We start from the raw sequence: 23,029 nt of genomic DNA on the forward strand, positions 1-23,029 counted from the left end.
CCAAATGGAACCTTCTTTGTGACCTCTGAATTCCTATTTCTGAGGAAAGAGGAAAATGCTGGGCTATGGGGAGATCATCGGGCCTATACAGAAGACAGGATTTCTGACTATTCTCAGGGGGCAGATTTTTGTCCCTCTTCTGTACATTAATAAAAATACTATCCTGTAGTGGTAAGTCAGAGTCTTCTTTATATTTCTTATTTAAAATTCCTTTAAGTTATCCCATTAGGATGTTTATTTTATTGTGTGTTGTCATTTTGGTGTAATGTGTTTCCTTGGCTGTTCTGAGTTTTATATATATGTTATTTGGACGGGTGTTCTAGTATTTTTGTACATATATTTGCTAACTAGAGGATAGGCTTTCCCTTTTGGAACTGCTCTTATTGAAAGAATGTTTCTTTATGTGTGGTTCATGGTTAAGCTTTACCCATTTTTGGCTCTATTTGATTGTTTTCTTTTTAAACATATACCCATGTATATATTATTAAATAAACTTTTAACTCCCTGTTCCCCAAGGGAAGCCACGCACAAAAAAGGAATGCAGAAGAGGAGGAAATTCCAGAGCTTCTGTGGTCTTGGTTACTTTCTCAGACAATGGTTAAAATCTTTCCACAGAAATAAACTCTTGCTTGTGAGGATGGGTAGAGGAACCCATCAGGTGTTTTAAGTTTATTTTCTTGGTTTCCCTCTGGTCATTCTCCCAATCTTTGTCATTTTCCCCAGGTTACCCAGGACCAATGTGGACCTCTCTTCCAGCTAGTTATATGGGCCTTGTGTTCCTTGCCTGACTCCTGAAGCATGACATTGAACCTGGAGGATTTGGGAGTTTTGAGGTTCAGAGAAAAAAGTTCTGATCTAGGCTAAAGCTTGAGATCACAAGTGCCCAGAACTCTCTTTTATTTTCAAGTACTGAATGAATCAATGTCACTGTTTTCTTCAAACTTCTACCAGCTTCTTTCATTAATACCTTCTTCTTTTGATAATTGTCATAAAACTGCTGTACCTAATACCAATGGAGATGACAACTTAGAGGACTAGTAGGGAGTATTTAACATCCCTTAGCATTTGAGCTTCCTCAACTAGCCAGGTTTGCTCAATTTCTTATTGACCCAATGCCTGTAGAGCAGTGCTTATTTGCTTGGGAGACTTTATCTTCTTGGTATAGGGATAGATAATCCATAGCACAAGAAAGAATGGGTGAGGAGAGCATTGAACTTGTCGCTGCTGCCGCTGCTGCTGCCCTTCTTCTCCTCCCCCCCCCCCCCCCCCCCCCCCCCCCCGCCTTCTTCTATTTGAGCTGTTATTGTTCCATCTACCTGCTGCTCTGGCAGTAATTACAGGGGATTCTGCGTGGTGGCTCCTGCTGCTACTGGCGCTCCTAGTACTAGCAGCAGCAGGATCTAGTACTAGTACTTCTTTTGCCATTGCTAGTCACTATTCACATGGTCAGTTCTATGTTAGATGCTGTAGGAATTAAATAAAATTCATTGTCAAAGACTTCAAGATGTTTATCATTTACATAAGACTACCCTGAGAGATAATGTCTGGCCAGCAAACACAATAATTACCATTTATTTAGCACCAATGTGTGCCAGATGCTTTACATAATTAGCTCATTAAGTTATCTGACCATCTTAAGAGACAGGGCTTACAATTAACCCTTTCCTGTAGATCTGGAAACTGTGTTCAGGGAGGGCAAGCCATGTTCCCATGATCACATAGCTACTGAGTGACAGAGCTGGGTTTTAAATTTTGGTCACTGGGTTCTGAAACTTATGCCATTTTCACTAGGTTGGCCCATAAGTCTTGAAATGTTGAAAGCACATTCTCCTCTGTTAAGTTTGGCAGAGTTTTTTAATAGTGTCCAGAAACAGCAGGGCCTGTGTTGTGAGAAGACTGAAACACAGAGTCGATTTAGACTCTCAGAGTTAGTTACCAGGACAGAGACTTAGGACTTCCTAATTCTCAGGTGTTGTTCTGCTTCCTTATGGACTAACAGTGTTTTACTGATTCGGTATTTATAAACCAACCCTGCAAATGACCACAGTCCCACAGGCTGAAAATTAGGACAGGGGGACAAGAGTTCTACCCATTATGAAAATTGTGTCCTTCCTTGTATACGTGCCATGCCCCGACCTTTGCACAACTGCATTCACTTTGATCAGCAGCGTTGTCTTTATAGCACTTTTGCCCCTGAGCAGCATTGAAAATAAATGTCAGGTCTGGTGGCTGAATAGTTTGGAGATATATGTATTTCTTTGCTCAATGAGAATTTATTGATAATTTAGTCTCTGCCCACCAGTGTCAGATTGTACCAAGTTTTCTTGGGCAAGATGCTTGCAGTTGGCAGCCTCTAAAGTACAAGGAATTGTTAGAGGCTCTTTAAGGCACAGTTTCTTCTCCGTGATTTGTATGTGGCTCACATATTGGGGATTCCTGGAGGGAGCACTTCCTCTTTTTTTCCATTGCTGGCTGAATTCTGGGCTGCTCCTGGGGAATTGAAGTGGTGAAGTAGGATGCCTGGAAGCGTGTGTTAATGAGGGAGGGTCTGTGTTCCAGACGTAAATGTAAACATTCTGAGTATTATATCTTATGCCTTGGAGGTTAAGGGTATAGGCTCTGTAGGGAGACTACCTACTTGGATTTAAGTCCTGGCTCTGCCACTTACCAGCGGCAAGATGGGCAACTCTGGATACCTCTGTTCCTTATCTGTAACATAAAATTGAATACTTGTCTCCAGGATTCCTTTATTTTTTTTTCCTTCCAGGCTTCTTTAAAGAATAAATGAGATAATATATATTCTAGCAGTGCCTGTCATATAATTACCTATTATAATTATTATTATAGTTTTTTCCTCATTTCTCAAAAAGTAGTTCACATTTGACTTAAATATTGAATGCCTGACTCTGTATACCTTTTCTGTATATGCTGCCTTTATAATTTAGGCTGAATGTGTATTTTTATTTTTATTTTTTAAGGATTTATTAGTTTGAGAAGAGAGAGAGAGCACACGCATACAAATGGGGGGAAGGGTAGAGGGAGAGAAGCATCAAGTCGACTTGCCACAGATCACAGAGCCCAGTGCGGGCTTGATGTGGAGCTCGATGTGGAGCTCGATGCAAGTTTTAATCTCATAACCCATGAGACCATGACCCATGAGAGGTCACCTGAGCCAAAACCAAGAGTGGGACACTTAACCGACTGAGCTACTCAGGTGCACTGTAGGCTGAGAGTGTATTTTTAAAAGGTAGCTTTTAGATAGAATGAAAAATGGGAGAAATATAACAATTTATAGAATAATGGAAGAGCACATTTCCAAGAAACCCAGATAAGAAGGAAATATTTGGAAACTCTCTTAGAAGACTAGCATTTAGAGTATGCCTTTTCCAAGTTTAAATTCTGAGTGGCTCCACATCCCTCTTACTTCCCAGATGGAGATTTCTTTAAGGAAATCATTCAAGATCCTTTCCTTCTGCTTCTCTGTCCAGCCTTATCTTGCACACTCCCCCCCCCACAACTTTTGTAAGGTGAACAAGGAGAGTGTATGATCATTACAACTATGTCATTCTTAGTAGAAAAACTCAGAAGTTCCTCTTTTAGCCATAGCAAGTTTGTAGTGATTTTTGATGTACAATTATTATACACTTATACTTCACATAGTGCAATGGATTTACTCTCCATTTTTCACATGTGAATTATTTAGTTCAGTGGTTCTCAATTCTGACTGATCACTAGACTAATTTGGGAGGCTTTGAAAAATACATGTAATAGTTCAGATATTATAGTGGTTTATTTCTTTTCATTGAATAGTCCACTGTGGATATTTCTGGTTGAAGAGCAGTTCTCGTCCACTGATGATGCAGATGCAGGGTTGTCCATCCTGAGGGCTAATGGATTCCATCTCTGATTGTCTCCTGGGTATCATCCAGTTTGGTAGACCTTTCTTCCCTCCCCCATCAGAGTTTACCTTTTCCAGGAAGTGAAAACATATAGATGGACCTTGAAGGCATTATGCTAAGTGAAATAAGTCAGACAAATGTTGTAGATCTCACATATATGTGGAATCTTAAAAAATAAACCAAACTCACAGAGGGCAGGTTGGTGATTGCCAGAGGTGGGGGGTGAGAGGTGGGCAAAGCATTGAAGGGGGTCAAAATGAAACTTGGCATAAATGCTTTGCTCAAGGACATATACTTCGGTGAGTACAGAACCTAGAGAGGGATTTAGGTTCCAAAGCCTACATTCTTATACAAATTTTTTTTTAAGATTTTATTTATTTATTTGACAGAGAGACACAGTAAGAGAGGGAATAGAAGCAGGGGAAGCCAGAGAAGAAGAAGCAGGCTTCCTGCAAAGCAGGGAGCCCAGTGTGGGGCTCCATCCCAGGACACTGGGATCATGACCTGAGCTGAAGGCAGATGCTTAACCACTGAGCCACCCAGGTGCCCCTCTTATACAACTTTATACGTTTTCTCTTGATCCTTTCCTTCTCTTTGCTTCTGCCCTTCTACTTTCCCTTGCTCTTTTTCTTTTCTGTGTTTTCATTCTTCCCTCCCTTTTCCCTGCCTTTTTTCTCTTCCTCTTTCTATCCCTCTTATTCCCCTTTCTCCCTCTTTTCTTCTCTTTTCTCTTCTCCCTTCCCCTTTACTCATTCTTCCTTTCCCTCTTTCTTAAGACACTTACAAATGTGGCATTTTACTTCTTAGAATCTCATAATGTTACTAGGTAAGCAGAGCAGTTATTCTTCGTTTTACAGATGAGGAATCTGAGAGACGTTAAATATCTTGGCCAGTTTCCCATGGTTAGTTCATATTTGGGCTTCAACCTAATGGTCTTCCCACTAGTCTGGTTAGTGCCTGTCTCACAGCATGCACTGCCTCGCAGGTATCAATGGTTGCTGATGGCAGATGGTGGTACCTCTCCTCCAAAATATTCATTAGCTTCCAACTGAGTGGAGTGCATCCTGAGGTCATTTAGGAGCCAGAGCAGGTTTGTGAGGGAGACCATGGGGCAGGTGGGACTTGGATTCTCCTCAAATTCCTCCATCTGAGTTACATTTACTCATAAAGCTGTCTCCTGCAGCAGAGGACCCAAACGGATTTCAGAAGCCACCAACACATGTGAGCCCTACTTAGCGATCAGAAGTAGCACCTCAGAGTGGAGCTTCTTTTGGGGGTGGGTTGGTGTTGGTATTTACCTTTTTCAAAATCACCACTTTAAGTCCCACGTGGATAAGTGGTGCCGGCTCGTTTTTCCTTGAGGCATCATCTTTTTCTTCAGTGTAGCTCATCTGGTACAGCGTATTAGTGACATTCTGTGGCAAATGATTCACCATTCAAAACCTTAACCACTCATTACAGTAGTGCTGACTGACCACAGCGGTTACTGTCTACAGTTATGCCACACTTCTCGGGTGTTTAAAACATTGAGCCAAGAGCCAACACACCAAGTGAAACAGGCCCTGAAGTATTTTCACGTTATAATTGTTAGGAGAATGGTTTATTTCTTGGCCAAATCCCACACACGATCTGGATGTCTTTTTATTGTTGTCATTGCTATTTTCTTTTTTCCCTCCAGCTTTACTGAGGTATAACTGACAAATAATTGTAAGATTGAAAGTGTACAATGTGATGATTTGATATATGTATATTTTGTAAAATGATTACCATAGTCAAGTTAATTAACATACTTATAACCTCACATAAATTACTTTTTATGTGTGTGAGAATGCTTATATACATTCTCAAGTATACAATACCGAAAATATTTACTCTTTGACTACAACCTCCCTCCAAGTCCTGGGCAACCACCATTCTACTCTCTGTTTCTAGAAGTTTGGCTTCTTTTTTTTTTTTTTAAGATTCCACATATAAGGGACACCATAAGTATTTTTTCTTTGGCTTTTTCTACTTAAACATAACCTTCCAGGTTCATCCATGTTGTCATAAATGGCAGGATTTCTTTCTTTTTTATGGCTGAATAGTAATATGATGATGATGGTAATAAAATACACATACCGTGTGTATATATGTGTGTGTGTGTGTGTATGTATATATATCTCCTACATTTCTCTATCCCTTCATCTGTTAATGGATGCTTATGTTGTTTCCATATCTTGGCTATTGTGAATATTGCTGTAATGAACATGAGAGTGCAGCTTTGAGAGACTGATTTAATTTCCTTCGGATATATAGCCAGAAGTGGGATTCCTATGGTAAATCTATTTTAATTTTTTGAGGAACCTCCATACTGCTTTCCATAATGGTGGTACCAGTTTACATTCCCACCAATAGTGTATAAGAGTATAAGGGTTCCTTTTTCTCCACATCCTCACCAACATTTGTTATCTCTCATTTTTTGGACAATAAACACTGTAACAGGTAATATCTCTTTATGGTTTCTATGTTTGTTTATTTCAAAGACTTGTTAATTCATTTGAGAGAGAGAATTCTGTGGGGGTTGGGGCAGAGGGAGAAGAAGAGGGAATCTCAAGCAGACTCTGTACTGAACTTGGAGCCTGATGCAAGATTCGATCCCAAGACCTTGAGATCACCTGAGCCAAAACCAAGAGTCAGAGGCTTAACTGACTGCACCACCCAGGTACCCCTCATTGTGGTTTTGATTTACATTTCCCTGATTAATGATATTGAACATATTTTTATATTTTGGTATTTGCTATACCTATATATCTTTTTTGGAAACATGTCTGTTCAGGTCCTTTGCCCATTTAAAAATCTGATTATTATTATAATTTTTTTGCTATTGAGTTGTAGGAGTTCCTTATATATTTGGGATATTAACCCTTTATTGGATATATAGTTTGCAAACATTTTCTCCTTTATTGTTTCCTTTGTTGTGCAGAAACTTTTTAGCTTGATGTAGTCCTACTTGTTTATTTTTGCTTTTGTTGCCCATGCTTTTGTGTCATATAAAAAAAAAAAATCATTGACAAGGCCAATATCAAGAGATTTTCCCCCTATATTTTCTTCTAAGACTTTTATGGTTTTAGGTCTTATCCTTAAGTCTTTAATCCATTTTGAGTTAATTTTTGTAAATGGTATAAGATAAAGTCCCCGTTTCTTTCTTTTGCAAGTGGATATCCAGTTTTCCCAACACCATTTATTGAAGAGGCTATTTTCCCCCATTCTGTATTCTTGGTGACCTTGTTGAAAATTAGTTAACTTATTAGTTGGGTTTATTTCTCAATTCTGTTCCATTGATCTGTGTGTCTATTTTTATGACAACACCATACTGTTCTGGTTACTAAATTAAGGTAGCTTGAAATCAGGAAGTGTTATGCCTCTTTTTGCTTTGCTCATCTTGCTCAAGATTGCTTTAGCTATTTTTAGTATTTTGTGGTTACATGCAAATTTTAGTATTGTTTTTTCTATTTCTATAAATGCATTGAAGTTTTGGTACGGGTTGAATTGCATCTGAAGATTATTTTGGGTAGTATGGACATTTTAACAATACGAATTATTGTAATCTATGAACACAGGCTGTCTTTCTGTTTATTAGTGTCTTCTCTAATTTCTTTCATCAGTGTTTTATAGTCTTCAATGGGTAAGTCTCTTACCTCACTGGATAAATTTATTCCTAAGTATTTTATTCTTTTGGATACTATTGTAAATGGGATTTTTTTTACTTTCTTTTTTGGGTACTTTGTTGTTAGTATTTAGAATCATAACTAATTTTTGAAGAGCTGGGTGTCTTAATCTGTTTGGGCTACCAAACAGAAATACTGTAGACTGGGTTACTTATTAACAACAGACCGTGATTTCTCACTGTTGTGGAGTCTGGGAAGTCCACAGTCAAGGGACTGGTAGATTCAGTGTGTGGTGAGAATCCATTTCCTGTTCATAAAATAGTACCTATTTGTTTTGCCGTCACATGGTGAAAAAGGGGCAAGGGAGCTTTCTTGGGCCTCTTTTATAAGGGCACCAATCCCATTCAGAAGGGATCCACCTTTAAGACCTAATCACTTTGGAAAGGTTCTCCCTTCTAATACTATCACCTTAGGGGTTTGGATTTCAACATATGAATTTGGGGGGATACAGATTCAGTCCGGAGCACTGAGTAAGCACTGTGTAAACATAGAGCTAGGTAAGACAATACTTTATTACTTGATTTTTTTTTTTTTTGTATCTTAGTAGGTGTATTATATATATTATATGTTCTTTATGTGACATGCATACTTTAGAATATTTTAGATTTACTTTTATGTTTGTGTCTGTATAATCCTTTTTGAAAGGATTCCACGAAGCAATATTTTGTATTATGGTGAAAGTTTTTGTAGTAAGTATATTGATAGAATGTTGACTTCAGCAGTAAGTTGGTAAATTTAGAAATAGGTCGTTGTTGCCTAGAGTAAAGGGAAAATTGGTATTATGTGCAAAAACTCATTCTCACCTATATTCCCGAATCTATATGTATATGTATATGTGTGTGTGTTTATATGCACATATATTTATAGGAAAAGGAATAACTATTTCTAAATAAAATTATCTTGAAAAACCACATCTTCGTACAGTGTATTATGTTTATGCTGGGAGAATATTTACAAATGAGGGTTAGTTATTTTATTAATCATTTTTCTCGGGGAGGGGGAGGAGTCTAGTTTAAAAGGTTGTGCAGGCTGAAAATGTTATGTTAATTATGAGTCAGTTGTACATAACTTGAAACAGATATCATGGCTGCTATCCTTTATGTCTGATGACACATAGTAAGTGTTTGCTTACTGACTGGCTTTATCATTTTTGGTCAGGTCTTCTCAGTAGCAAACTACTTTTTGTTATTTTAGGCCTCAAGGAAGGGAAAAATATTGACACATATAAGCCTTAGTAAAATTATTTATAATGTTTCAAACTCTGGAGTGATGAAGAGAAAGCTATTGGCTTTGCCTGGAATGTAAACAATGTTACTTTTTAAGAAAACAAAATTAAGAATCAAGAAGGACTTAATAAGTAATTACTTATGCCTACCTGTGTGCTGCAGGTTCCGGGGAAATCAAAAGTGATATGATATTTAGTACCCCAAAGATTGCTTGAGTGGACAAGATTAAAACCTATGAAAAAATTAAATTCTAAAACCAGAAATCCCCAGAAATACAATGCAGAGTTTAAATAGTTTGTAAATCCCTGCTTCATATGTTAGTCCTGAATGGTTTCCTTTCCCTACATAAAACTGCACAATTGCGCTTCCACCCGTACCTTAAAACCATTTTGTTTCAGGTCAAAGGTTTGTGTTTGGAGTTAAATCTAAGTGAAACAGCACACCATACTAAATCTATAAAGTCAGGCAAGATAAAAATTTTAATTTCAGAAGGATGGCAGGGAAATCTCTGAACTGGTTGGGGCCACTTTCTTTGGACAAAATCACCGCTAAGTCTGCTTCAGGCTCCAGATCTAGGTATTCATTTGGAATGTATCTTCCCTGTTTTTTTTTCTTTTTTAAATCTATTTATTTATTTTTATTAAAAAAATTTTTTTTAAATCTTGCTATTTATTTATATTGAGAGGGGAGGGATAGAGGGAGAGAGACTATAAAGCAGATTCCAAGCTGAGCATGGAGCTCCACACAGGGCTGGATCCCATGACTGTGAGATCATGACCTGGGCCAAAATGAAGAGTTGGCCACCCAACCAACTGAGCCACCACAGCACCACCTTTCCCTGGCCTTTCTGGTCTTCACTGATGGGAGTTTTCCCTGGCAAAGGACAGAGGAATGGGACTCAGGCCGATTGGGGTGTGAGATCAATGTTATAAATCTGAGAATGTACAGAAGAAAAGATAATGCTTTGCATCTTCCTTATGTTGAGATCTTGCCAGTTCGGGCCCTGATCCTAACACTTTTAGGGGTCTCATTGTTAAGGTTCAACACTTAAGAACCCAACTTTTTTTTCCCCATCCAAGGATGCTGTATGCTAATAGTGCCAACTTGCACCTTCCACAGTGTCTCTAATGGCCTTGCAGATTAGTTAGGTCTGTTATTGTGACTGAAATCCCAAAACTTACTGGCTGAGGAAGAAAAATGGACCTTTTGGCTCTTACAGTCTACAGAGCCAGAGTAAGGCTGATTTCTGGCTCAAGAAGTCTCACCAGTGCAGTTCAACTCAGCTCTGCTCTTTCTCTTGGCTTTATTCTTAGACAGGTTCTTTGTTCATGAATGATATATGGGCAAGAAGCTTCAAATTTGACATCCTTTCACTTTCAGACAAGAAGCCAACAGTGATTTTCATTAAAATGTCTCAGTGCATCTCATTGGCTTCAGTGGGGTCCCATCCTCATCTCTAGCTAATGTCTGTAGGTCAGGCGAATGTAACAACCTGGTTGGCTTAAGACTGAATCACATGCTTCATTCCTTTAATTGGAGTCCCACCTAAAGTGTATAGCCTAGTATGTGGAAGATTTAATGTCTGGAAATAATAAATCCAGACTTCAGTTAACAACAATAATAATAACCGAACTTCTATAATCATTATTATGTCTGCAAGCTCTATTGTGATTGCCAAAGATTAATAATCTTTAGATAAGAATGTTTTGCTTTGCCTGGTTATCTAAAGAAGTAAAAGGGATGCTGAGCCCTCTATAGTAAGGGCCACAAATGTCCACTGTAGTTTGGTGTCCAAATATTTTTGGCCTCCAGATAATCTCAGGAAGTATGATTGAAGCAGTATCCACAGGCAGAATGGGTGTATGGTCACATAAGGGTGTGGATGGAGTGTTTGAATATTTGTATATTTTGTGAACAAAGGTCAACTTTAAAGCTAGAACTGGGCATTTTTGGTAGGGGATTAGCTAAACACTTTATCTTTGTGAGATAATTTGACCTTTGGTTAACTCTGTAGCTCTGTTCTTCTGGAAACCTGAAAATGATGAAGTGTCAATGTTATTTCTAGGCAACGTTGCTTAGGGTAAAAATGGCCTAGGAGAATTTCTCTGGAAAGTAGGAGAATTTCTCTGGTTGGTCTGACCCTGACCATGCTCTCTAGGAGGAACTGTTTGTCCATTTTTCCTATGACCCTGGATTTGGGGGAATCTCTAGAAAGTCCCTTCCCCACCATCCGTCGTATTCTTCAGCTGACGTGAGTGATGAGGGGTAAGCCCTTGTTGGTCTGGAGTGAGAAGCCATCATTTGGGGCTCTTCTGAGTGTAATGACCCTTATAACTGGGCATAACTTTTGGGGGAACCCTGGAAATTACATCTGTGAAATTGTTACAAAGATACAGGCTCCTGGAGGAATAATGGTTTTAAGGCTGGTTGCTCTTGAACTTGCTTATGTTCCATTCATTGTTCTTGAGCTGTTACCTCAGGGCCAGACATAATAGCTCCTGGTTACTGTGTGGACTGTGTGGACTGTTGCACAAGATCCTATGGAAGAGTAATCCTGATGCTGCCCTGCTGGCAAACTCTCTGAGCTGACCAGTTGGTTATGATAGTCTTGTGTCTGAATGTTCACTGGGGCTTAAGAAGAACCATTGGTGGTATTTCAGACACATATGAAAATGCACCTGAAACAAGTCTCAGATTCCTGATACCATGATATGGCAGAGACTGGATAACTGTGTTTTACACCTGTTTCCTTTTCTTCCTGGGCACAAAGCTAGCTTCCATTTCCCAGCCTCTCTTGTAGCATGTGTGATCATTTGAGTTTTGACCAATGGAATGTGGATGGAAGTGAAGAAGAGTACTTCCAGATCTGGCTCATAAAAATTTTCCCTGTGCCATCTGTATCTGCCCAATAAATGCCCAGGACTCTAAGCCTCTAGAGAAAGGTGAAAAACTTTCAGATAGGGTCCCTGAATCACCATGTAGAATGACATCTGCAATTGGGAGCATCCATTTAGACTTCAAATGAATAAGAAACATACCATTATTATATTTAGCCAGGGTGATTCAGAAGCTTTCCTGTGAAATCAGCTAGTACTTCCCCAACTAACAGTTGCTAACTAACAACTAACAGTCTTCAGATCCAGAAATTTTAACATGATACATTAAGGAATGCAGGCTTGCCACATTTCCAGGAATAGCTTTAGTTTTTTTTTTGTTTTTTTTTTAGCTTTAGGGTTTTTTAAACCCCTAAAATATAAGCATAAGATGTATGTTTACATCATGAGCTGATGATTTGGAAATAAGATTCATTGACTTCTGAAATGTTAAGACTTTGGGACAGAACTCCTTGTTGTAAGTAGGGGAAAATGGCTGGGAGGAAACATTTGTATGAATATTGCTCTATCTATAATAACACCATCAGTTTCTGCCTTGCTAGTTCATAATGACAGAGAAAGACTGCAAATTGACTGTTATACTGGAGAAGAAAGAAGTTTAACTTTTTCCTCTTCTATAGCCTCCAGACTAAATAAGGGCTTCAGGGAGCTTCTAACCCATTGTTGTTTATAGTCCTGTTTCCTACACTATGGATGGACAGCCAGTGCAACTTTAGTCCGTGAAAAAAGGATACTATGGCCAAATAAGTTAGGGGAATAATACATAGAATATTCTCCCAAGAGAGTCTCTCAATGCATATCAGCATGTGTTTTTAACATCATAAGTTTATAATCAATAAGATTATAGTTACATAGATACAATGTAATTATATGTATATTATATGTATATGTAATTATAGTTACAAGATATGTTATAATTTTAATATAGTTTATTAAATTATTTAATTTCTATTTTATTAAATTGTTACAGTTTGAAAAAAATTATTTTAAGTAGGCTCCATGCCCAACATGGGGCTTGAACTCATGACCCCGAGATCAAGAGTCACATGCTTTACTGACTAAGCCAGCCAGGCACCCCTAAATTGTCATATTTTTATTTATAAATAGATAGCTCATGTTGGGTGTTGTAAACTACCCCCAAATCTCTTTAATATAGTAAAGGTTTATTTTTCACTCACTGCAGTTCCATGTGGGTCAGTGGATGGTTGGGAGAGCATGGCTCTACCCCACTGTCATTCAGGGACCCAGGCTTCATGCACAGTGTGGGGCTTCAGAATTTTTCACTAGTTACTTTGCATCCAGGTAGCAGGGAGGGAAGTATGGGGAAGGCACACATGCTCTTTACTACCTTTGGAGGTGTTTCTTTTCACTTCTACTCACATTCCATTGATAAGAACCAATCCCAAGGTCTACCTATGGGTAAGGGTACTGGCAACCCTTTAGCTGTCACAAGTTCTGTTGAACTTGTTCTGCTGAACCCTAAATATTTATTTTCTCCCTTTTGCCCTACAATAAATGTATATTCACATCCCAAGGAAGCTACCTAAAGTCCCGTGTAGTCACTATGTCAGCTGAAAATCCAGGATTTTTCACTGATGCATAATTGTCTCTGTCAAAGGCAAAATGAGAGACACATGGTGGTCCCTAACCCACAGCAGTTGTGAAATACTTTGGGTCATTCGGGTCTGAAGCTGCCGTCTCATTTCACTGATCTGGCCTTGATTCTGCTCTCCAGGAGAAACTCATTTGTTCTTTGTTGCCCATAGCCCTGGCTCTGTCCTCTGAGTGTATCCCTTGTCCATTACTTTTTCAGACCTCATCTGAAGTCAATGGTGAGGAGTCCGCCCACCTTGGCAGCTGTGTAGACCTTGCAAACCATGTCCCAGCCATCTTAGTCTGGAGTCCAGAATCTGGCTGGATGTGCAGTTGAGAGCTCAGAGGCCCCACTGTTTGGGGTGATTGGGCTATTAATGACAGTAGTAACAAGGTTTGACATTTCTCCATTGCTTCTGGTTTCCAGATGCTTTTATATACATTATTGCATGCAGTCCTCAAAACAACCCCATGAGTGGGGCTGTGTAACAGTGAAAAAGAAAAAAAAAAAACACTGGTAAGTCTAAAGTGAATTATTAGAGGTCCATTCACAAGGCAAGAAAGAAAACTTACTTTATGATTTGTTTCTGCTTTATGGATCTCCCCCCTCCCCCAATCTGGGCTGTTTTGTGGGCTAATGATTCAACCTGTTTATTTTGTTAAAAGTCTATCCTCAGATTTAATGAGCCATCTATCTCTTCCCAGCAAACAAATGACTTGCTTTTGGTAAAGGAGACTGATAAGGTCCTTCTTATTCTGAGAAACTGTATTCAAGTCTGAAATACCGGATTCCACCCTGCTCCCTCCTCTTTACAGAATCACGGGATTTCAGCTCTGGAAGGCCAGTAATACTGTTCTAGATCCATGACTCCTTCCGTCTTCCTCAGAGGCTGAGCCGGTTCTTCAGAGGTACCTTCATGGGCCATTTCAGAGCCAGTGAGGCAGGGGGGAGGGGATTTGGGAAAGGTTCATCAGTTTTGGCTCTGGGCTTTTTAATCACTCCTCAATCAGGGCAACCTAGGTTTGGACTGTATTGTTAGAATAAAGTGTTCAGCTACTAACAAAACTTGTAAACCATGGTCATTAGTTAAATACATTATATCTCCGGATGAGAAACTTGAGGTCCAGAGAGGTTAATTGACTAGCCTGAATGCACACAGATGTTCCCTGGAGGAACTGGGATTAACACTGTGTTTTCTGAATCCCAGAGAAGCAGTTCTGCTCTGGAGTGGTTGCCTCTTACTTCTCTTGGTGTAGCATCTGGTCAAAGATAAAGGGTGGGAGTCAGTGACTGAGAGCATGGGTAACTTGGGTAGGCAGCTTCAACCTCTTGCTCTCGGTCTCCCAAGTTTTCACTAGGTGAAATAGGAAGGGGGCTAGGCTTTCCAGGGCAGGGCTGCTTTGTGAACGGCTGGTGGTACATCCTGCTAGGATCTTGGCAACTTTCAGGCAATTTCATCCGCCCCTATTTATCAAGGACTGTCTGAATTCCTTTTGCCATTCTGTCTCCTCGTCCTGCGTGCAGTTAGCGAACGGTGCCATTTAAAATCTCAAGCTGGAGAGGACAACAGTATTGTCCTGTCAATTTTGGGCTTTTAGAATGCTGTTTTTCCCAGAATCTGAAGATAGAGTGGATGGAGCTCAGCTTGATTCTGTCTCAATCCATGGTCTAAGAATATTGAATATGCAAGAAATGGCTGCTCTGTCCACCTCTCCTCCCCTACCCTTCTCACCACGTAATATTTACTTCTGCACAGGACTAGGAAAGAGCAATTGCTTTAAATTCAAATTTTCTTTTATTCATTGACAAAATACCTCACTGTGTCTTGTTTAAATGTGGCTTTTCACACAGTTGCAGCTTTTGTGGGGGGAGGGGCCTGAGTAATTTCCTTCTGTGTCTTACTGCCCGGAGGAGAGGAAAACAGAGCACCAATGTTTGGAATGTCAGTGACTTGAGAAGTAGCAGGTTGGTTACTTGTTCCGACCACAAGGTTTGGTTCCCTTAAAGACTTGAATTTTGGCTGTGAGTAGGAGAGGTTTTCTGCAGGCCAGGGGATGGGCCCCCGGAAATGGAAAGTGGTGTGGTGTGCCCCCTAGATCTTCCTTACACATGCCCATCTATGTTCAGGTGAGAGCTGGGGCTCTGCTGCATTAGAAAGGTCCTATGGGTTGGTATCCATCAGGGGAAATGATCAGGGCAGACTTTATTGGTGGGAGTTTGTCCATGTTTTAAGAATTCATGCTTATTTACTTTAGAGTTAGAGTCACTTTCTTTGCTGTTTATATTCCATTTTTAATTCCTTTTCTGCCCCCTGCTTTGTACTTCCGGTTTTTGACAAGTGAACAAAAATTCTTTTTAATAACTTTTAAAAAGGTATTATAATGCTGTCCAGAGAGGAAGAAGTGATCAGTTGACGAACAGAGAAACACTGAGCATTTGTTTTTATTTGCTCAGTACTAAATCTCTATCTCCCCCACAACCTTATTCTCTCCTAAATGTGTAACAACAAAGTAGGAGGTAATTTTTATTTTTCCCAGTGTGCCTTCAGGGAAATCCCTTTTAAATGTATGGATTTTAGTCCAATGAGGGATCCTCTTCCTTTGGTCTGCATTTTGCATATCGTCTGTTTCTTACAGGGCTTCCGTATTGTCTCAGGCTCCACTGGAAATGCAGCAAGGATTCCTAGCACATCCCAGTTGCCATAGCAACAGCAGTCTTTCCCATAATGAGCTGCATCATCTGAACTGATGTCACAGCATCATGCAGCAGGTCAAACAAGGCATCTCCTAGTATTGCATCCTACAGATGTGCTGTAAACATCAAAAGGAGATGGTGGGAGAAGGAGATGGTGAGTGTTGAACGTCTGGGCCTTAATTGCAAGGCTGTTTTGTTGGTTAGTCGGTGTCTGCTAAGGCGGAGATGGGGGGATGTTGTCTGCTTAAAATGGACTGGGGAAAGAAGGCTGTTTTACCTAAATCTGTTTTTCAGGCTGCTGGGTTAAGACAAAGGCCTTTAAGAGTCATAGAGGAATCATAATATGTAGAATTATTCTTGTTCCATCTCTGCCTGTTATTTTTGGTGTTCTCATAGAATTTTTCATAAACATAAGATAATTTTCGATTGCAAAATCCCCAATAGGCTCTAAAACGAGTAGTTCACAGTATTTCAGCATTGTAAAGATACAGATTTCTTTTTTTATGGGACAGAGCTAATTGGTCCCCTATTTGCTCTTGTGATTTTTGAAATATTTAGTGATTTACAGTATGAGATTTAGTATTTACCTCGGTTGGGTTTCATTTTCTTCATGGCAAGGAATGAATGCTGAATAAGCATTTGACATACCCCTGATGTGAAAGGGGATCACTTGCATGTTTAACACAGAATTTATGAAAAGCACGAAGATCCAAACCAAATGAAATTACTTGAGCCTTTTGATTTACGTGGTAGTCCTTCAACCCCTATCCTTCATAGTTAGTTGAAACCCTAATATTTTCCCATCTCTAGCTAGTCTCTAAAACAGCTGGAGTTGTTTGCAGGTGGACTTGTAACAAGTCTGCTCTCTGCGGCAGTTGCAGTGAAGGGTAACGCCGATGAGAGCCTCTGGAAGTGCCGGAGGTGCTGCTCTTAACTTTAGCCGGAATCTGGTAAGACATAAATAGCAGGGTTCTCAGTGACTGTGGCAAATACAGATCTCTGGGCTTAGTCATAACCTCAACTCAATCCTGAAAGTCCAGATAAACATGTATCATGTTCATTTCAACTCTTAGCTATTTCTCAGGCATCTTTGTTGTGTGTGTGTGTGTGTGTGTGTGTATTTTTATGCCCCCCTCTAAAAACTGTGGCCTGACAGTGTCAGATAAGGAGCAGTGTGTTGCCTTTTGTTTTGGGAAATGAAATGGATTTTCCTGGTGCAGCTGATTGCTACTAAGAGAGAGAAAGGAGGAGGCACATGTCAGTTCAGTTGATCAATATGTCCACTTGGAATCAGGGAGTGGTCTTTTGGCTCAGTGCTGCTGAGTTGATAGTTTTTATTTAAGAAGTCTTACAGGAAAGAATGGCAACCCCCGAATTTTTCTTCTTTTAGGCTGTTTATTGAGCCTAAAAGAGATGTATCCTAGAGGCAGGAAAAGCAATACCTCTAGCTAGCTTGGAGTGATTCTTTTTTTTTTTTTCCCAATTATATTGGTCCCATTAGGCACTAGCCGCAATGAGAGACCTTAGATTTTAATTAGTTTGTTTATACACATCACATACTTACTACTGTCGGTCCTTTAAGCTTATGTGGCTGACATGCAGCTATTTGGGATGGGAGAGGTCAGCTCAGCCTGTTTTATTGCAAGCACTTAGGAGCATGAATTGTTCATTGCTGCTTTTTTGTTGTATAATGTGAACAGAAAGCTTTGCCGGGACTGCTGGGTGTGAACGCAGCCAAGTCAGAAGCTCTAAGGTGACAGGGAGGAGTCCTAGATGGAGATGGGGGAAGGGAAAGTGCATCTGGTTGTTGGATTATGAGTCTGGAGAAAACCAGTCAGTGCCCATTAGAATTCTTTTAAAGTATTACTTCCAAGGAAAAGCAACGAAGAAAGACTTGTTTGGTAACATGAATTGTTAGGAGTAAAAATAACCAAAGGCAGCATTTTAATGAGTTTTCTATTTGCTTAATTTTTGTTTCTTTTGTCTAACACTGTGTTCAGCTGCTTCATCATGGGTGATTTTTACAATTACTGGAAGTCACGGAAGCCAGATTCCTTAAGGGCAGTGTTAGAAAAAGTGGAGTCATGCTTTGAGGGTGGGGAAGGCGCTGGTGGGTGTGGGCTGATGCAGTTGTCTGGTGGAATATCCTCTCTGTTCAGAGGAACCTGTGACACCCCCCCCACCCCTGCAAGTATTCAAAATGCAGTTACAGTTCTCCAACTTTATGCTTTTGTGCTCTTTTTGCTCTAGGAGAACAAAGCCCTAGTAATGAGAGCTGTCATCCTGATGCTCAGTTTCTTTGCAAAGGGCCACAGCCTGTGCTGCTCTCTGATGAGCTGTGTGCCTTAATTACTTACTGGCTAGGGCTATTTCACTTGCCTTAGTTTTAATATATCCCCAAGGGGTTGGATGGGGTGTGTGTGTATGGGAGGAAGGGAGAAATTGCTCTATAGCTGCATTTAGTGGCTTTTCACTGAAACTTTCTAGAATTTAGAGAATATTGTTTCATAGTGATGAGTGAAAGATATCAAGACCATGTTTACAGTGTGGCCAAGTTTCCACCATGGATGCCTCACAAGAAGTTAACCTCCTCCATGCTTTTGGTTATGGCTTTTTTTTTTTAACCCCCTGAATCACAAAGTTGCAAAGAAGTTAGTTATTTGTGGGAGTGACGAAAATAGAAATCAAAATAACAGTCACATCTGTTATTTATTCAGTTCTTACTATGTATCGGGCACTGGACCTAACATTGTTTATATCTTAGTTAGCCCTTATAATGACACAGTGAGATACAGAATAATAATTTCACTTTATAAGATTCGGTGATATTCATGTTTCGCAGAAACCAAGTTTAGCCAAGTTAACAAATTTGGCTAAGGCCATGTAGTTAATAAGTGACTGGGTCAGAATTCCAAACAGATGTGATTTGACTGTGATGCCCACATGCTTACTCACGGACATCTTAGTTTTATGACATCTTAACTGTGTATACCACATAAATGAGTCACCTTTACTCTATCAAACTCATCCCACCCTTCTCATTCTATTGGAAAATCAAAGTTCACATTGCACATGTGGAATGAAATCCCATTTATGACACCAAGTTCAATTTTACTACAGGAAAGAGCTTGAATTTTGGGGAGGTCCTTTACCGATCCTAGAGATTTAAGTAATGCAGTGTTGATGCTCAGGAACTATTGCCACTACCCTTGCTTGACACATCTTTCTAGCAGGGTCTGCATATGGGAAATGCTACATGAATGAGGGTGAACATTATGGAATTGTAGTAAAAGTTGGTCTTATCTAGGTCAGTAATGAATCAAGTTTGTTGTACCTGTCTTATCAGCTGCATATATAGTACTCTGCCAACTTGAAGATGTTTGCATTCCCTGGTAATACCAGGCAAGGAATAGAAGAGGTGACTTCTCTCACAGGCAGAAGGTGTACTCCAAATCCATCTCTTGCGTCAAGAAGACCAAAAGAGAGTTATTTTGCTGAGTATCTTAGTGGCTGAATCCAAACGCTGCCTATCTCTGACAAAGTACCAGAATAATGGGGTTGTGCAACATCCTGGAAGCCTTGTGTTTGAGGAGAGCTGATACAGTCATCTCTGCATCATCTTGCCCATCCCCAGCTCTCCACGCCCAGTGTCATTATGGGCTCTGAGGGCTGTTCTTTGTTTGACTGTGGGGCTAATGTATACACTGACAGCACATTGATATTGATTCTGGTATGGTGAATACTTAGAAATATCATTCCACTGAGCTCATTAGCCTTTTCTAGGTTCTGGGAAGAAGTTAACCTTTGTCCCAGCTTCCTCCAAGGAGGCCCAAGCTTGTGTCTGTGTGAGCCAAAGAAATGAGAGACTGATAGAAAGGCAGTAGAGTTACTGGGTACAGTGACTACATGAGTTAGATTATTAATTGGAAGTTAGGGAAGTTGGTAGACCTGCTATATGTGTCTGATTTCCTCCTATTTCCAATCCTAGAATCAGTGAATTATAATTTGTTTTGATCCTATGGATTCAGTTCAATCCAACAAGTACTGTTGAGTATCTACTATGTACCAGGCAATGTCAGGGAGCATAGCAGTAAACAAGACAGATGAACGGGTAAATTTATGGTGGGATCATTTATTCACTCTTATACTGTAATACTACTATTTCTATTTAGTTCCATTCCACTTATTAACAGATTAATCCATTATTTCTATACATCTATATAGGTAGGTGCATATGCATGTATGGTCTAATGTTTTTGTCTGCTTTTCAGCAAGAGGTTATGCTTCAAACTCTTCTAGCCATCTTGAAACTGGATGCTTTGAGTCACAAAAAGAAATGGGGAGAGAATGTGGAATCTTTAGAACAGGGTCTTAAGCTGGATAATTCATGGGCAGAACATTGCAGCTTCTTTTGTATACTGCTGGGTCAGGCTTCCTGGGCTCGGAACCTGTGCGTACATAGGGCCTGTGCTAAGAAGGGTCCACAGTTGATTTAAAGTTCTATTGTCACCATCTTGAAATTCTTTTCTTTCTTTCTTTCTTTTCTTGGGGAGGGGGAGAGTGCATCTTGAAATCCTTTTTTTTAAAAAAAATCTTTAAAAAAAAGATTTATTTATTATTTTAGAGAGAGCAAGAGAGAGTGAGATAGAGCTTACATGCACATAGGTGGGGAGGGGCAGAGGGAGAGAGAGAATCTCAGGCAGACTCCCTGTTGAGTGCAGAGCTTGATATGGGACTCAGTCCCACAACCCCAAGATCATGACCTGAGCCAAAATCTAAAGAGTTGGAGGCTCAACTGACTGAGCCATCCAGGCACTCCCATCTTTAAATTCTTAATAATTTTTTAAAGATTTATTTATTTGTTAGAGAGAGAATCTTCAAGCAGACTCACCTCTGAGTGTGAAGTCTGAAGAGGGGCTTGATCCCAGAATCCTGAGATCATGACCTGAGCAAAAATCAAGAGGCTTAACCAATGGAGCCACCCCGGTACCCCCTTAATTTTTGAGTAGGGGGTTCTGTGTTTTCAGTTTGCACTGGACACTGCAAACTTTGTATGTCCTGTATGGCCATTTTGATATAAAAAAATTGACACACAAATCTGAGTTCCAAGCTTCTCTTTGTAGGAATTATGTAATGTGGCTCACTTGGCAAGAGTTGACATAGCAGTATTCTCCAATTCATCAAGGTCTGTGTACCAGTCCCATCCATTTACCCTCAGCTGCTACTACTGCTTGAGCCCTGTGGATACGTGAGTTAGAGACCTCTGCTCTAGAAGAATTCAAACAAAAATTGGAGAGCTTAAAATAACTAAAGTAGCATTGTCAAAACAACCCAGAGCAAAGACCCCATATGTTGTAACTTAGAGGCATCCATGGTAAATTCAGTGCCATGCACGGTAGTTAAGTGGCATTTCTTTTATAGGCAAAGGGGGACGTATTACATTATACGTAAAGATATTTGGTAGGTCAGGCTTATTTGTCATTACCATTGCTTTCAGGGGAGAAATCAAATCTTTTGCAAAGCAAGCTAATTAACCATCCCGTGGTTCATTGTTTATATTTATTCTCCCGCCCTTTGTTTACTCCTTGATTACTTTTATCACTTCTTTGTTTAACTCTCATTTGAACAACATTTTTATGCTGCCTGAGTGGTTTTTATTTTTTAGCACTATCCTTTTTTCATATTCTCTCTCCAGGAGGCTGGGGGCCCATAATTTGAGGTTATACTACTGCAGGAAGAGTTCACATTTTTTTTTTAATTAAAAAGGGAATTACAATCAGTATTTATAATGAACCCTTCCCTAGCAAGGCAGCTCTCGCCATGCTAATGTTTATAAGTCTAGATCCACCATCACTATTTGTAATAATGAGATGCTGGTAATAGACTCTTGAACCTTATAGTATGTGAAGCCTTCTGACCCTTCATGTTGCAGTGAGAAGTGGCTGTATTAATCTACGGATGTGCAGAGAATTGTTAGAGAATTAATATGAATGAAGGATGGCACTTGCTGCACAGGAAAAATAACTCTTTTTTTTGGCTGGTTGAGAGTAAACGGGACCTGACGGATATTCAAGGGGCTCTTGCCATTGCTTAGAGGATTAGGGGCCATTAGAGTCTTCTCTAAGGATGAAGCCCCAAACTCACAGCCTTATCATGTACTCTGTTTCAATCCTAATGGCATCCATGGCCACCATCATACACACTGTAAAACCAGCTGTGTTAGACATTTCCCTATTCAGCTATCAACAAATGTGTCAGTTATCCACCCTGTATCAGATCGTGTGCTGAAGGAACAAACACTTTACAAATTAGGACAACCAAAGGCACGCACACGTCTATTACTTGGACAGCTTGTCATAGATTTAACATCCAGGTGTCAGGGCTCTGCTTGCAGACAGTCCTGGCTAGTTCTTCCCTTGTGTGGGTGGTACACTGAGATGGAGCTCCAGGCATGTCTGAGGCTGCCCTCACCTTTTCTTTTCCTTCATTTCCTTGATTTAAATGTTTTTTTCTTTTTCTTTTTAAGATTTTATTTATTTGGAAGAGAGAGAGAAGGAAGAGCAGGTGCGTGGTGTATGCACACAAATGGGGGGGGCAGTGGGAGAGAGAAGCAGACTCCCTACTGAGCAGAGAGCCCATGAGGGATTCTAGCCCAAGACCCTGAGATCATGACCCTAGCTGAAGATAGATGCTTAACCGACTGAGCCACCCAGGCCTCCCTAAATGTTTTTTCTTAAATAAGTCCTTACTTTAGCCACTCAAAATCATTGTTTTGTACTCCTCTCAGCTCTTTCAATTCTTAGTGCTCATAGAGTCTGTCTGTGACCACTGTCACCTTCTGGGATAGCTCTGGACCCCCATAATCCTCTCAACCAGCAGCCCCCCCCCCCCAGGCACCTAGCTCCCCTGCCATAGTGTATTCCCATCACATTAGCATAAAAATAGTCCTACAACCAAGTGACACTGCACTTCCCCCTGTGAGTTAATCTGCTCACATTTAGCTTTTACTAATTAA

At 40.0% G+C, this 23,029-nt stretch overlaps 1 protein-coding gene across 4 annotated transcripts in view; it reads left to right on the forward strand.

Moving 5' to 3' along the window:
- The window catches only part of AKAP6 (A-kinase anchoring protein 6), a 514,317-nt gene that overhangs the window by 42,714 nt on the left and 448,574 nt on the right, over positions 1 to 23,029 (forward strand). For all 4 annotated transcript variants that reach the window (XM_045067871.1, XM_013047435.2, XM_045067872.1 and 1 more), the window contains exon 2: positions 15,957 to 16,168. The gene's annotated coding sequence lies outside the window, so the exon portion shown is untranslated. The remainder of the gene's footprint in view (positions 1 to 15,956; positions 16,169 to 23,029) is intronic.

The sequence above is a fragment of the Mustela putorius genome, unplaced genomic scaffold (assembly GCF_011764305.1).
Source record: "Mustela putorius furo isolate JIRA1106 unplaced genomic scaffold, ASM1176430v1.1 tig00003898_pilon_pilon_pilon, whole genome shotgun sequence".
NCBI lineage: Eukaryota > Metazoa > Chordata > Mammalia > Carnivora > Mustelidae > Mustela > Mustela putorius.